At 40.7% G+C, this 12,014-nt stretch overlaps 1 protein-coding gene across 17 annotated transcripts in view; it reads left to right on the top strand.

The window, feature by feature from the left end:
- Positions 1-12,014, top strand: part of FOXP1 (forkhead box P1) — a 392,835-nt gene that overhangs the window by 225,044 nt on the left and 155,777 nt on the right. The gene's annotated exons all lie outside the window — the stretch shown is intronic.

The raw sequence follows: 12,014 nt of genomic DNA, 5'->3' as shown, positions 1-12,014 counted from the left end.
CAACAAATTTTAATATAACCTAGCAACCTCTATCAACAGAATGTTTTCTATTAGTGAGAAAGGCTATGGAGGTATCTGCTGCGGCAAGATGTCAGAATAAATAAATAAATACACCCTGTGTCAGTACTCCTCGATTCAGAAGAATCGGAACCAAATTGTGCGTTTTGCCTTTGTATTTTAATTAGTGTATTTTCTGGGAAGTGACCAAGTTCACCAGTGTAAATTATCCACATGATACATTTTGTCTTTTTCTTTTCCCTGATAAAATTTTGAAACCCTTTGAGGAAATTTTACACCAAAGTACTGGGCATGTATCATTAACGTGTTTGGGAACAAAGGCTGCAGCAGAGCCATGGTGAACACACGCCTCACCCGCACTTTCTCTAATGCAATAAGCATTCTTAAAACCTTTTAAATAACCGATTGGCAGCTGGTTAAGACTCCCCTAAGTGTACAGTGATCTTTTTAGCAGGTTGTTGTGGAGAAGAAAAAACCTGCACTCAAAAAACAAAGCAAACTGAAGGCTTGCAGAGGAGCAGGGGACCCCATTTGCCAACATAAGACAGAAAGCTGCCATAATTAAACAAGTCAGAAAAATGGATGATACTAAATGCATAGACTTTGGTTGTTTCAATCATTTTCATCCTACAGGTTTTTACTTGAAGTGAGAATACCATCAGTGAGAAAATCACAGCCATGCTGAATTCATTACTGCAGTAGTCACACAAAACCACGGATAAAATTTCAATAACTGCAGGCCACAGTTGAGTAAACAGTTGCACTGAAACTTAATTCCTGTTGACTTTTCCCTCATTCTTCGCCAGGGGCACATTCTGATTCGCAGTGCAAAGACAACAGGGGTTACAGCTTTGATTAATATAGGACAGTAGAAGAGGAGTGGAACAGTAAAATATGTTCAACACAAAGGTCTCGTCTTAAAAAGGCTTCGTAGCAAAATGAGTTAATTACGCTGTGTTTTCCATAGGAGCACTATGGAATTTTCCAATGCTGCTTTGTGCAGGGAGAAACGGGGGGGGAGGGGGTGTCGTGCAAACACGTGCAAACCGTAGACCAGAATTGCTCAGACCTCCACTCCTACCACCAGCTACTAACCTTCGCTGCCGGCGCCTTGTGCCAAGGCTTCTCCATAGCCATCGAGAGGGCTCATGCCGCCTTAGATAACGTTGTAATCTCCCGTGTAATGGGTTGTGTCTTCAACAGCCGCCCATTTGGTCAATTAAGGAGTGGCACCGATTCGTTCCTACGCGGGTCCTCCAGCCCTCCCCCAAACGGTGCCTGGCACAGACACGTGTGCTGCCAGCCCCCGTGGGAGCAGGGCGTGGGGCTGGGGGGCAGGATTGCCAGGCTCGGGATTGCTTTCACACAGCTCAGATTTTAGCTTATAGTTTATTTATCCTCTGCCAGTACAATAAACGTGGTCGGGGAGCTTGCTTTTCTCCAAGTTCTTAAAAGACCTTTATGTTCTGTGTTTGAATTCTGCTGTTAATTGGTTTTGATGACTAACTTCTCCATGGAGTTCATCTTTTAGAAAGCAAGTTGATTGCAAAGTTTAAAACAGTTATTAATAAAAAAAGAAAAGAAAAGACCTGATAACAACAAAAGGGTAATCAGAACTAGCATAAAAATATCAATCTTTGTGTTTGGAAAATATTTTTAAACGCTGAAAAGAAGAAAAACCCGTTGTTTTCAGACAGCTAATGCAAGCATTTACAGATACACATACAACATGGAGCATAATGTTTAGATGTTTCTCCGTATACAACATATGCTCTCAGGTCACTTAACAGAATGCGTTCTATAAAACGCTTCTTCAATACAAATGAATGAGTTCTGAATTAAACAGCTATTTCTTAAGAGCATTTCATTCAAATCTTTTCTTTTTGCCACCTGGCACTTGTTTTGTCTGGGGAAAAAAAAAAAAAATCAGCGGTGGGTAGTTTGAGCTTTGCTGTTGTGGTTGTGTATTCCCGTGATGAGTGTGGCTGAGCAGTGAAACCTGGACATACAATGGCTTGTGTAAAGCATCTGTGGTGAATTTTGGTTCACATTTTTTGTGAAATTTATGAATTTATAAAGACTAATAGATTTGTTAGTATGAGAGAGGAAAACAGAAATGCTTCAGTTTTTTGAGGAAGCTTTAATGGGTTTACAAACTTGTAAATATTTTACCGTGGAAAAATATGGAGCACCACAGATGTTCATATGTTTGAAGGAACAGTGTATGGTGTGAGCACTCTTGTAGTAAGTGCAGGGAGGACTCGTAGGACAAATTTTACGCTTCCCATGTCATCTTAGGGTGATTCTGTCATGCAAGGAGACAGAGAGTGATGCGATGCTAAATTATTTTAGCATTAGCGATCTTGTAAAATGTACTGTTAAGCTGGGGTAACAAATGCGGGGATGAGTTCTGCTATGTATAATAAAACCAAATAGCTCCAACTGATGTTTACATTTGTAGTCGTGAAGTAAGAAAGCCAAAGCAATACAAGTGACTCTTCAGGGACAGTACATCTGTGGAAGAGTTGGATAAAAATGGAGATACATATGGAAGAAATCACCCCCAGAACCAGACTGAAAGGGAAGGAAAACCCTTTCCCCTCGGTATTTTGGCACCTGCTGAAGGTGGGAGGCATTGCCTTCCCGCTGCTGCTGACTCCACAGGTGCCGGTGGTTGGCATCTCGTGGGAATGACTGTCAGGATGAGGTGGAAGGGGCAAGGTTTTGGCGACCTGCCTATAAAACCTGGAGTAGGCATGAAGGTCACCTGGGTCATTGGACTTCCTAAAGAGATCAGAAGGGGCATTTGGCATGGAGTCAGGCAGTGGGGCTCAAGAGCTTGCTCCCAAGGTGCCTGCAGAGGCAGAACCAAGGGACGGGGCAGAAAACCTGGGAACGGGGTACCAGGCAGAGTCTGGCAACATCTGTTGGCTCTGAGGCATCACGGAAAACATCTGGGAGGTGCAAAATGGGTGTTGGAGTGACCCACAAGCTGAAGGTCAGGCTGGGCGAGGGAAGCTTGGACAGAAAGTACGTAATGATGGGGTGACTCTTGCCTGCCAAGGAGTAATAAATAAAGACTCATGGGGACAAACTGCCTTTTAGTGTACATGATCGCAGCTTTAGTTGCTTCAGTGGTTTCTGACATCTAATCGAATCGAAGGTTTGATGCTTCAGTCCTAGCCAGTTCTTCCTTTTTTTTTTTCTTTTAGCTTATAAAATAAATATTATTTATCGTGTTTTATTTTTATCCTCAGGACTATTCATTAAAGAGTTCTTCGCATTATTAGCAGAGAAACAAGAATACAAATTCAACAAAGAGAATGAATACAAAGTTGAATTCTAATATATAGCAGCAAGACACGAAATGCTGCGTTGCATGGTGGCAGAAATACAAACCTCTCCACATCAATAGCAAGATTCTCTTTGATACTGTAACTTCAAGTACTGCCCCATGAGTATAAAACTCAGCATCTTTTGTCTAATCCAGAATGCTTTTGAACTTTTAGGAGGTATGACTTTAATAGTAATTTGTTGACAGATTAGCTGCAGAGATTGCAAAGAGTTTATTTTGCAGAACTGGCAGGCTCCTATCAGTGTTCTCTTAAGGAAAAAAACACACATTGCTGTTTTGCAATTGCTTGCATTTATTGACAACCTGCGCTGAGCAGGCAGAATCGGAATGTTTGTATAATGTAAACCTATAGCTTGTCTGATGGAGTGTAGTGTACTTTTAGGTAGTGCATAGATTGCTTGATAAAAAGGGTTACAAGGTGACTGTGTTTATGACAAACTGGAATAGCGATACCAATGCAACTGGTACATGGAGAAACAAGGAGGAAGTTTATATAAAGAATTGTAGGGAAGTTTCTTCACTTTGTCTTTGAGCTGAACTATACTGTAATTATGAAGTGTCACTTCAAGCTTTCTGAAAAGTTTAGATAAATACTAGTTTTGCCATGTGTCCCCAAAGTAAGGAAAGAAAGGGTTTTTTCCTTGGGAAAAAAAAAAAAGATGGCATTATATATATTTCATTGCATCCTGTTTTGTAATTTTTACACTTTTATTCCACCGAATGTATACAAATGAAAAATACAGTTTTGTTCATGCGTAGGAGATAAAAAGAATGTTTGATAGACGTAAGAAATTTGGACTAGGTTCTGGTGTCTGTGCCCAAGTCAATGATTTCTTCACAGTCGGTCTGACTGACTGCAGTTGGGGTGTTTGTAGTATCGCTGTGAAGGTACCACAGTTGGGCCCTTTGGCAGTAGTTGTTTCTAAAAATGTTGAGATGTGAAGTGTTAGATTGAGGGAAGAGAACTCCAAAGGGAATATGTGGTTTCTTCAGATTTTGTTCATGTCCAAAGACGAGGAAAATGTCCAAGAAATAGGGGGTTTGGTGTATTGTTGAGAGCCTGCTTTAATTGGGCAGATCAGAAAGAAGATTTGACTAGAAAGAATCCTGAATATATCACAGTGTAAATTAATGCGCTTTTTTGTTTGTTTGTTTTGTTTTTTAAATAGTTTGGTGTGTTTCATCTTACTTCGAAAACCCGTGGGGAGAGGTTACACACTGCACCAGGAGTTTTATGGTCCCATTGATCATGATGGGGACTTATCTCTTTAGAACAAAACTGCCAAACTAGATCCAAGATAAAGTCTTTGTTTCATATTGACATAACTGGGTTAGACCAAATTTGTTTGTTAGACTTTGAGGGAGCGTCCGTGTTGAGTCATTTTGTCCGAATAGACATAAAACCTAATTATTAAACTGTTGTTACTATTGAAAGAGCCATTTGAAAGTATATATTAAACTCCATGCAGGCTATTGGGATTGTGTCTGATTTTGTAGTGTAGTACACTGATAACTGATGATTACAACACGGTGAAAAGATCACTGCAATTGTAAAGCCTGTGCTATTTCGTCAAAGAATGTGAAAAACAACTTTATGCTTCTGGTAACTTTGTGTTTTTATCGTTCAGACTTTTCCCCCAAGTTCTCTGATCTCCCAACATTGAGCGGAAGGTGACATGATGTCTTTTTAGTCATTCAAATCTAATAACTTTTAATCTGAAGGTTAAGTAGTGAGATATAAACTAAGAGATGATAATATCAATTTTATGTTCACTGAAGGGCACAATATACCTCTTTCTAGTGGAGGGAAAATTGTGCGTAAAATGTCTTTTGCTTTTCAATGGAAAAGCTGTGGCTCTGAGAGCTTAGGAATGAAGCAGCACTGGAAAAATTAAATAAGTTTTAACATAGGCTGGCTACCTTGCCTGAATTTTAGAATCAATGATTTTTTTCCTTAATAATTCAATTTTTAGATCTCTTGTCAATGAACCATGCTGAGAACATTCACACAGCATTCTCTATCCTCACTGTTACTAATGTCTTTGTTACAACTACTTATTGACATCAACAAGCCTTAAATTTTCTCTAACTGTTGAAGGGTAAGGGGAAACTACCACTTTGTTGCACTTGCTGAGATTATTTTTTTTTTCTTTGCTTTGGTTTTGTTTTATTTTGCTTCTAAGGTCTTTTATAAATAACTGCATAAATCTGAAGTCCTCAAAGCACCTTGACATTGGCACCCAGAACTCTGCAGTTGTGTGTGCGGATACAAGCATGTACATGCAGAAGCTGGGTCATTAGACATGTAATCACCTGGATTATGTGCACATCCAAATCTAGAAGTCCTCTTTAGGCTATGGATGTCTATTTCTGTTTTGGTTTGTTTTGGTGTTTTTTTTCCTTACAATAGCTGCTTGTACTTCTCCTGGTAAATTAAGATCATGCAGTAATCATTTAGGTTTATGTGGGCTCTTTGAAGAGATGTAACTTCTGAAATACGTTTGCTGGTTTGTTTTTTAGCCTTGCATCTCATGTGAAAATTCAGCAGTGGTATGTTTGTTCCCAGCTGTTTTCGTAGGTGTGCACTCTCCCCTTATATTTGCTTATGCTTACTCATAAGCAATAAAGTTACACATTCAGGAGTCCTGTTTAGGGAAACTCTGCAAAGGAATGCTTTAAAGCTATTATCCAGCATGTGTGTACGCTGCGAATGATGTTCAGTAGGCATCAGATATAAATTAAAAGTCTATTTCAAATGATTGATGTCATTCAAATTATTAGAGATCATTGCTCCTCCATTCATCTTCATACTTTATGGGTTACCTAATAAGCGGTGCGACCAAACCTGGGATATAGCAAACTTAGAATGGTAGTGTGCCTATGAAGGTGTAAAGCAGTCTTTAACTCACGTGGAACTGTTCCTCATTTATGGCTTTTAATGTCACAAGATGCTTAAGCATGTGCCTAAATGTAAGTGCGTGAGTAGTCTTGTTAAAGCCACTGGTATGTCTCATGCCTGTAAAATTAGGAATGTGCTTAAGTACCTTGCTGAATTAAGGCTTAAGTAATTTCACACTAATAAGAAGTTGCATGGATTGCTGATATTTTAGAAGTAATTTAACTTTATTTGGAAAGGCGCTGCACGTAGAGAGACTGTTTGGCAGTGCCTTAGGAACAGCAGCGGAATTGCAATGGTTTTCACTAGTGTAGCCGTTGATTTCAGTGGCGTTTTGTCTGACTTAAATACATATAAATGAGAGCAAAATCAAATGCCTTGGTTTCCTGTGTTATGTTGTTTTTCCTGTGGAGCTCCATTGGGTATCACAGCAAGTGAGACGAATATCAACAGTATTGTTGTAATTTATAACAGTAATGTTGTAAATAAAGCTTGGGATATGAAGTAAAAATGCAAAAGTCATGAGTACTCTTCATGAGTTTATTTAACTGTATAGCACCCCATTAATTAAAAAAATTAACAGAAGGTATTTTTTGGAGGCTTAGTGTAAACAGCGACATTATATAATGACAGTTTGGTAGGATGAGTGTTGCTTGTTTTGTTGCTGCATTCTGTATTTTGTTAGCCGTGCTCCCTACATTTTCAAAACATAAACTGCATTTGCAACCTGTTTTAAATAGTGCAAATACATCTCTTTTTTTTTCCCCTATAAAAGCTATATATTGTGTCTGTAGAGTGTCTGTAAAGTCAGTGTCATGTCTCAGACATTTCTGAAGCCTGGGGCAAGTGCCAGCTTTATTACAAGTTGGACTTTTCAATTTATTTTTAATCATATTTCTTCTTTTTCTTTTAAGGGTTTTTCTTTTTTTTTTTCTTTTTTTTTTTTTTTTTTCCCAGGCTACTGAAAGTAAGGCTGGTAACGTGAAGGTTGGAGAGAGTTGGGCTATTTAATCTATCTGGCAATGTGTTGCAAAACTCATCAGTGCAGTTCTCCCCTTCGCCCCCAGCCCTCACAGAAGTGCGTGTTCCCAGGCAAACCGAGGAGGAGGATGCAAGAAATGGATATAATTCCTTGTGTTCTGTGTGCTGACCTAATCCTGATTCTCATTTAATGACCATAAGGATTGAGGACTGGGATTGTTATAGACAGAAACATCACTGGGCATGTGGGCACGCAGAAGGCGGTTGCATGCCTGGAGATGGGTCATTTTTGCTTGACAGAGCACTGTATTTCCGATTTTGGGTGACCTCTTTTGATCAAGCTTCAAGGCTGAACTAATTCTTACATGCGTGTTTGGAGCCTTCTTACCTTATTAAATGAAATAAGCAAGTTTTTGAAAGGATTTTGTTCTTTTCTAGCAACAGGCATCATTGTTGAGGGGCACAACACAAATGTTTCAAATTTGGAGATGCAGAGCAAGGTCACAGTTTGCCTCCAGAATCTGAAGTAATCAGGATTTTATTTCAGATAAAACCTCTGGGGCTGATACTTGAAAAACACAACTTTTAACTGGCATTACGCAATTTGCTATGGGTCGCTTAGCCAAATATTTGTGTATGGGTCCTTTTTTTTTTTCTTTTCTTTTTTTTTTTTTTTCCAGAAAGACTTGCCAAAGTTCAGGTGGGATTTCAGGCTTTAACAAACTCTACCTGGAAATTAAGTGCACGAAAGGAGGGGGGAAAAAATCGTGTCTATTTGAATTAGAGTGATCACAAGCTAAAGGAATGTGGTTGCTGTTGACGTGCTCAAATTAAGTTTTCCTTAAATTTTCCTTGTTATTATCACTGATACCAAAAAATCTCTGCCAGGAAAGAACTGCAACAGTAGTGAAATGTTGTAAGACCACTGACTGTCTGACATTCATGCTTTTTTTCCTCCTTTTTCCAGTAATCAGTGAGATACGTGCTAAAACAGGGGTAGGGTCCCTAGCTGTTCACAAGGGCTATGTGGGCAGAGGGTGGCTCTTCCCTAGTACCTTCTGGCATCCTTAATCAGCAGCAGACCCACAACTTTGGGGGTTTTGGCTGCTTTCTCACATACGAAGCTAGGGCATTTGTGTTTTTAAACCATCATCGTTTCGTATTTTTGTTTCCACATAATTAAGTGATTCACTGAAGGAGAAAGGTCAGGCAGGCACACAGGGAAGGAGAAATGGAACTTTTTATGAAGTAGTGGGGCCCAGCATCTTGCAGGAAAAATTAGAAATAAAATGGGGCATAATTCTCCTCTATAGATGGGAAAGCATGTGTAGCACTCAGATCCTCGAAGTCCGGTTTCAGCAGTCTCCAGGAGACTTTTTCTGGCCTCTGCTTAAATGAGAAGCTTAATCTAAAGATCAGCTCGTCTAGGAAAAGCTCTGGTTTTGGGAGGGTGGCTGTAGTTTATCTTTACTTTGTTGTATTGTGTTATGTACCCGCTAATATACTATATCAATCCTCTTCTTCAGACTCAGAGGAAGATGGACAGGTGTGTATGGAAAGCAACTGTTCTGGTTTTTGTTGGAGAGTCTACAACATTTTTGATGAAGAGGCTGATTAAGGCACTGCTGTCTGTCACTGTTAATTTTATCTTCATTTGTAGGTTAAGTGCAGTATTTTTATTTGGTAGGTTGTGTGCTGTGGTGCAGTAAAAAGTTCCCACTGCGAATGTGTGCTGCACTTGGCGTGTACGCACAGAGCGGGTCTGCGTGGGTGAAGGCATCAGATCTGCTGAGCGTGCACGCATGGGAGCTCCGGTTTTGTGGCAGGGATGCTCTGTGGCTGGAAGAAACCCTATGGTCTACTGCCTGGAAAAGCTCGCCACGGCACTCGCTTGTATCTGTAGGTGAAGTGCGTTCTGTAAGGTCACAGGGAGGCTTTGTTACAGATAAACCTCCCTAATCCTGCATTTTACTGTCCGTTCGTGTATTCAGAGTTCTTCTCTCTGAATAGGTGTGCTGGTTTCTTCACAGCCGTCAACCCAGACATGGTATTGAGGTAGCAGAGGCATCCCTTTTTCAGGGAAAACAGTCTACTTCATTGCCTTCCCATAGCTGTACTGCTATATTACAGATCCAAAAGAAAAACCCTCCAAGTCAATAAACAACAAAAAGCAGACTTACCTTTATAGTGTTCTTGAAACAAATGTAAGGTTGTAACACTAAAGCAGGTTTTATTAAATCTAGGCATGAATCCATATTGAAGAAATAATCCACTACTTCTTTTCAGCTTCTTGTCTTTTTAATTAGCGCTGGCAATGGGATTGTTAGCTTTTAAGATATGGTAAATATGAGCCTATTAATATTATTGAACGTAATACTCAACGAGGTACAGGGAATGCTGGTAACTGTAGATATTTTATAGAGGAGCTAAAAGCGGGCCGTTTCCTGTTCTACAAGTCTTCCTTTGCAGCTGCTGGGGCGAAGCCTGTGACGGCAGCCTTTCCCCCATCCCTGGAGCAGCCGTCCCCGGAGCAGCCACCCTGGTGGGCGGCATGGGACCCCTTGTCCCTTAGTCCCGTCTGACGGGGTGGGTTTGAGCTCCTTTTCACAGCACTGCAAGCGTTTGGGATTTTTTTAAAATAGTTCTGACTCCTTCTTTTTCTTGAGAAATGATTCACCAATTCCTCTGATTAATGCTTTTTGAAGCGTTTTACTCTTGGTTCCAGTCTCTTAACTTGGGCAAGGACTGGATTATAAGGGTTTAGCAGTGATTAGCTCTGTTTACAGTGGGTTTTTTTTTCTCCGAAAGGTATGGTGTTTGCTTTGCTGAGGGGTTTTATTTTGCAGAGTTTCTGTTGACCACCTGCTTTTTTTCCTAATTGGTTACAAGGACAATTGCTAGGCATAATAAATAAAAGATACGGTCTTCCAAGGCTGTGTCACAGGGACTGTACGTCAAAGATTCATAAACTGCGAGCAGAAATATGTGCCTTTCCCTGCGGGCAGGGAAGCGCCTGCCCTGTTCACGTTTGGGGATCCTTCCAAGGTCACCGAGAGCCTGTGGTAGTAACTTCTCTAGTGCTGACCGATGGCCTTGCTGGGTGCTGCAGCCACACACAGAACAGGGCAGCCCAGCAGCCCAGCTTTGCTGTGAACTCCTCTCTAATCTTACACCTTTTCCTCTGTGGATTTTAGAAAAATAGGCTTTTTTTCCCAGTCTTTCTGTGCAGACCAAAGGCAGGAGTAAGTGTATCTTTGACACTCCTGAGATTGCCAGTGTCTCACCAGTCTATTGATGGAGGTTTCACTCCTGCCCAGGCAGGGTCTTCCAGTGCTTAACTCTCTATTAGAAAGCTTCTTCGCAGTGCCTGACCAAAATGCTTATCCTTCAAGTACAACCTCTTTCCTCTTGTTGTGTCTGTAACAGGTGGAGAGCAGATTGTCTCCTTTCTTTTTACAGCATTCTTTTTCATATACGAATGCTGTTCCCATGTCTGTACCTTCCATCTTCTCAGAACGTAAGCAATCTTACCTCTGTCCTTGTAAATCCTATTTTCCAGAGCTGTGGTCAATCTGGTGACTGTCCTCTGGACTCTCTCCAATCAGTCTTACGTTCATCTTGAATTGCAGTGCTCCAATGACATGATCCTCCAGCTGCAATCTCGCTGGAGCAAGTAGAGACAATGAATTTCCCAGTGTATAACTTGCAGGCAGTGCTGCTGTTCGTGCATCTGACTGTGGTACATGTCGTTTTTGCAACAGCATGACCCTGTTGACTCCTACTCAACTTGTGATCCGCTGTAATCCTTAGGCTTTTTTTCCTCCCCCGAAGAAATGCTGCATAATCGGTTGTCTTCCTTGCTGTATTTACAAAGTTTGGGTATTCCAGCTGAATTGTAGCATCTTATAATTTATCCTTAATAAATGCCATCCCATTTTTACAGACAATTTCTCCAGTTTTTCCTCTAACATCTTTGCAGTCACTCCTAATGTAGTATCATCCCCAGATTTTCTGAGTTGTCTGTTACTGCATCTGTGGTGTTGTTAAAAAAAAAAGATGGACGACTTCAGCATGTTTGCTATCTTCCTCCATTCTGAGAGTGACCCATGGATACCTACACCCAATATACAGTAATTTTGTTAAGATGATGTTTTCCTAGCTTGCTTATGAAAATGTCCTTTGAGATACTATCAGAAGTCTTTACAATCAAAATACAGGGTTTGTCCTGTTTTTCCTCTGTTCAAAGACCTACGAATGGATACATCTTTTCCCTTTGGTTTTTAAAAAATTACCTGCATCTTGGCCTGACCTGTCATCTGCACCTGACATTCAAAACAGCTTAGACGTACCCGTGTCGCCTTCACTGGGCAGGACAGAGCAGCGGGAAGAGCAGCCAGCCGGCACCTGTCTTGTTCCAGCCTCTTTGCAGCTATTCCACCAATTAACCAAGCTAATGAAAAGTGAGATTGTTGGAATCTTATGAACTACATAACTCACCCCAGCCAAACCTCAAACAGCTATAGGTAAGATGCATTCACAGGGGCAAAAATAGCGCTCACAAAAAATACAAAATGCCAAATCTCAGTTAACTGGTTTTCCTAGTGGAAGCTCAAACTGGATTTGCATAAAAAGAACACCCTAAGAAGGGTGTGCCTGGAGACCCCTCGTAGTAACCCATCGCTGTTTGTTCTGTGTATCCCATTTCATCTATTGGTTCTTCCAGAAGCACAGTCTTAGCCCGAGGAAGTCTCTTTTCTGTTGTTT

This window comes from Nipponia nippon, unplaced genomic scaffold (genome assembly GCF_047370975.1).
Source record: "Nipponia nippon isolate SJK-2023a ecotype South Korea unplaced genomic scaffold, ASM4737097v1 scaffold_9, whole genome shotgun sequence".
NCBI classification, from domain to species: domain Eukaryota; kingdom Metazoa; phylum Chordata; class Aves; order Pelecaniformes; family Threskiornithidae; genus Nipponia; species Nipponia nippon.
Note: the sequence above shows the minus strand (reverse complement) of the source record. Positions and strands in the feature narration are given on the sequence as shown.